The sequence below is a fragment of the Poecilia reticulata genome, linkage group LG13 (genome assembly GCF_000633615.1).
Source record: "Poecilia reticulata strain Guanapo linkage group LG13, Guppy_female_1.0+MT, whole genome shotgun sequence".
Taxonomy (NCBI): domain Eukaryota; kingdom Metazoa; phylum Chordata; class Actinopteri; order Cyprinodontiformes; family Poeciliidae; genus Poecilia; species Poecilia reticulata.
Genome location: NC_024343.1, coordinates 33059509 through 33064043, shown reverse-complemented (window position 1 = coordinate 33064043; position 4535 = coordinate 33059509). Strand labels below are relative to the sequence as shown.

Here is a 4535-nt window from a genome sequence, read left to right as displayed (position 1 = left end):
GCCTCATTCGGACCGGCCAGACGGTTCGGACCGGACAGACGGTTCAGATCGGCCAGACGGTTCGGACCGGACAGACGGTTCGGATCAGTTGCCTTGGTCGGACCGGCCGGACGGTTCGGACCGGCCGCCTCGTTCGGACCGGCCAGACGGTTCGGATCGGCCGCCTCGTTCGGATCGGCCGCCTCGTTCGGACCGGCCGGACGGTTCGGATCAGTCGCCTTGTTCGGACCGGCCAGACAGTTCGGACCAGACAGACGGTTCGGACCGGCCGCCTCGTTCGGATCGGCCGGACGGCTCATTACAGCTCAGGACTTCCAGTAGCTCAGAGTCCAAAAGCAGCTGTGTTGATTTTCAGTCTAGATTTAAAGAAACTCTCTGAGTTTTGGCTGTTTTGCAGTTTTCTGGAAGTTTGTTCCAGATTTGTGGTGCATAGAAGCTGAAAGCTGCTTCTATGCACCACAATGTGTGAGAGTTGATCTCAGTTCAGAAGAACTTATACAGAGAAACCTTCCATTAGTCTGGTTCTGGTTCTGCTGGAGGGCTCTTCCTGTTGAACCGGAGTTGTTCTTTCCACTGTCGCCCTGTGCTTGTTCAGAGGAGGAACGCTGTAAATCAGACAGTTCAGGTAAATAACCTGACAGCATTAGGAGCAGGAACAAACGGGGATCAGTCTGTGTGATTGGATTGAATTATTTTGATCTGATTACCTGGACCGGTCGCCACACAGAACCGTCTTACTGGAATCTGCTCCACCTCGCAGATCCACACCAGCCGTGATCAGATTATGTTCAGTTTTTTATGTAAATAGAATGAATTGATCTGATTGGACGATATTAGACTGTTGATCTGTGGTCCAACAACAAACTACAACCAGTGGCGCAAAAATTGGGCGCCGTGCTTGAAGAGGCGCCAAAACCAGGATGGGAAAAGTATTCCTAATCTGCATTTTCAGGGAATAATCAAAGATGGGTGGATTTCCGATCTGTTCCAGAGTCTGAGCTCAGAAAGCACGGAGAACCAGCAGGAGACGAAGACGCCACCAGCAGCGGTTTGTTATTGTCCCGGTCCCACTCTGTTGGTGTGTTCCTGCTGGATTAACAGGCTGTAATCTGTTAATCTCACTCAGCATCTCCTGCTGGAAATAGCTGCAGGTCAGATTAAGAAGCTCTGCCACCCACAGCTGAGAGGAATTTCTCTGTGATGAAGGAAAACAACAATCTGATGAGTCTGGAGAGAACCAGAAACCGCTAACGCTGAGTTGATCCAACTGTCAGATTATAATCTGAGTGGGCTTTATTAAGTCTTCTGATTATTAGAAGACTCTTTCTGAGCAGCGGTGACTGTAAAACCCAGAATGTGAACAGAAACGTTGGGATTGAGTTTCAGCTTTTCAGAGCAGAACAAAGCAGAGCAGAGTGTCTGGATCTGAGCAGCGATACGCCGCATCACCCGCCTGGAAACGCCTGGAAACCCGCCTGGAAACCTGCCTGGAAACCCGCCGCGTCACCCACCTGGAAACGCCTGGAAACCTGCCTGGAAAACCGCCTGGAAACCCACCTGGAAACCCGCCTGGAAACCTGCCTGGAAACCCGCCTGCACGGCTTTCAGCTGCATTTCAAACGCCGATGCTTTCACCGATCCAGGATGATTGCAAAAGTTTAGACAACAGAGATTTATACAGGAATTACATCACTGCAGTTTGTTACTTGGTTTAAAGGGCAGAATTATGTGTTTTCCAGCCACAAAGTGCAACTTCATAGTACAGTTGAGTAACTATATCACCTCAAAATTCTGTGTACATCAAATATGACTTAAGAGAAATATTACTTCCTGCTTTAACGCCTTTAAATTGGGCCTCTGTCTCTTTAAAAACTCCTGCTCTTTCTGGAGCTCCACCTCCAGGAAGTCATCCCAACATGGCTGCTCTATTAACCCTTTAACAACGTTTTTACCAGCAACGCTAAGATCAGCAGTTCCACCAAGTGTTTTCTATTAATGTGCTAATGTTTGCTAATTGCTGCTGGCTAGTCTGCAGGAGCTAAGTGGGGGAGGAGCTGCGCCTCAGAGGCGGGGCTAAGTCCACCCACTGTACATCTGAATGGTTAGTCCTAATTGAACTGGAATATAAATGTCTAAGTTCTTACAGGTTGAAGTGGTTAAATATTGAAATGAAAAGAGAAACAGAGATTCAGACTCTTGGAAGTCGAGTCGGCAACCAGGGAGCTGAAAATCTCTGTTCCTGCACATTAACAGAGTAAATGAATTGTAAGTCGTAGCACTTTGACCTGCCAGGTCAACAAGTCAAACTTCAAAACAAACTTATGAATAAAACATCCTGTTAAAAGGTGCAAGTCACTCCTGAGACTCCATCATTACATTTTATTAAACACTGTAAACTTTAAAGTTTAAAGTAATCAGAAGGTCGAATGTGACGTTCTGAATACTGACGCCATTTTTTAGTAAAAAATGATAAATAATGTTAGGACTTTTGAAGTCAAAGGGCTTCATACAACATTCACCCATTCAAACAGCTGCTCTGGGTCAGGCTGACAGCAGCAGTGACCACAGCGAGTCTCTGACCGGCAGCGTTTCTCCCCCACTGTCTTCACGTTGCTCCTTTCTGGTCTCGCTCTGATCCGCTCTGCCTGATCTTCCTGTCTCGTCTCCGTCTTCTTGGCTTTGCTTTGCTTCTTTCTCTTGTCCAGTCAGACCAGCTGAATCTCCTGGATGACCCCTGATTTGACCCCTGGTCTGACAGGCTGAGCTGCTCACCGATGATGTTTGAACTGAACAGTTTTCTGTTTTATACATTCAGTTGAGTGGTGAAGGTCTTCTGCGGGTTTTCCTGACAGGTTTCATGTAAATGTTCTTGGATTATCTAATCACCTCACCCCGTTGACCTGTTACCACGGCAACCAAACCCTGCTGAGATGCAGAGCAGCTTCGGTTTCTTCGCGTGTAGAAGAAGGGATCTGTGAGTGAAGCATCTTTAGAGGAGAAATCTGAGAAAGTCGGGTTGTTTCTCACAACCTGACAGAAACATTTCTCAGAGTTTTTCTAAAAATTGAATCTCTGATCTGCGTTCAGCAGCAGGAAACTCGTCTCACTGCGAATCCCTGGCTGCTGCTGCCGGTTTTGTTCTGCGACTCTGGAATAAAGGTCGGCACAGATCGTATTTCTCTGGAAGCAGCGGTTAAGCTCTTTGTTTCTGTTGTGGGTAAACCCTCCTGGTTTCAGTGGGAACATTCCTCACCTGCTCAGGTGTGAATAAAGCTGAAACGGGCGTTTCCTCTGGTTCCATCTGTACGTCCCAAACTTTTCATGGCTTTTCTCTCATCCGCTCACATCTTCCTCAGACTGACTCAGGTCTTGAACTGTTGTTTTTTCTAGAGTTAGAACCTGATGAGACCTGAACCGGATCGGTTCTGCCCCAAACGGCACACATTCAAATTAAAATAGTAAAATAAAAAATCCATTGCTACCCAATAGCTTAGTACAAATCGTTCAGCCAAGTGATTTGAATTCAAATGAAGATTTAAATTCAATTGAGAGTATCAGACGAAAACAAAGGTTGAGCGGCAAAAGCCTTTCCTCTGCCTACATGCCCCAGAATGCTTTGCGGTTCTGGATGGAAGTTAACATTCTATCAGATGTATTTCTATTGATCACGGCTCTGTCCTGATAGATATCGTTGTTTTATTGTCCTACTAGGAACGTAGAGTGCATTCACACCGGTTCTGTTTACTCCGCTTTAATCAAACTCCAGTCCGTTTGACTAGAAAGTCCGGTTTGCTTGGGGAAGTGTGAATTCGTAAACGAACCGATCCAGTGACCTCTGGTCCTCCAGACCTCGGTCTGGGTTTGGTTGAAGTGAATTCTGGTTCGGTTTGAATGTGAACGCCAAGTGGACCACAGACCGCTCCAAAAGCAGGAAGTGGACTACAGCACAGGGCATTCTGGGTAAATACAACCAAAGCTAACATACTAGCCTAGCGCTAGCAGGAGAAATGTCTCCTGGTCTTTAGCCAAAGACTAAAGAGAAATCTTCCAACCGCTAAAATCCTCCATCTTGTTTCCATCTGGTGAAGAAGGAAGTTGCTCTCAGTGTCTTCAGAGGTTTTTGTGACGTTTCCTTCAGTGGTTCTTGGTGCAGCGCCCCCACAGGCAAACAGCCAATCAAGAACAGGGAAGTACTCTGTAGTACCACCACAGTACAGGGTGTAGTATTCTCTGTTTTATGGGTTTTGTACCAGTCGTAGCGTGGTGTACAGGTTCTGGTGCTGCTGCAGAGGTTACTGTCGGCCAGCGGAGATTTAATCCCGTTCTCAGATTAAACATGATAATCCCATTAAGGAGTGTTTAGACTCCATCAGCAGATAAACTGCAGAGGTTACTGAAGATCATCTTCATCGTTGTTCTATTCGGGTTTTAGATTAATGAGATGGATGGATGGATGGATGGATGGATGGATGGATGGATGGATGGATGGATGGATGGATGGATGGATGGATGGATGGATGGATGGATGGATGGAT

At 46.7% G+C, this 4535-nt stretch overlaps 1 protein-coding gene across 1 annotated transcript in view; it reads left to right on the top strand.

Moving 5' to 3' along the window:
- The window catches only part of abcg1 (ATP-binding cassette, sub-family G (WHITE), member 1), a 17277-nt gene that overhangs the window by 4554 nt on the left and 8188 nt on the right, over nucleotides 1-4535 (top strand). The gene's annotated exons all lie outside the window — the stretch shown is intronic.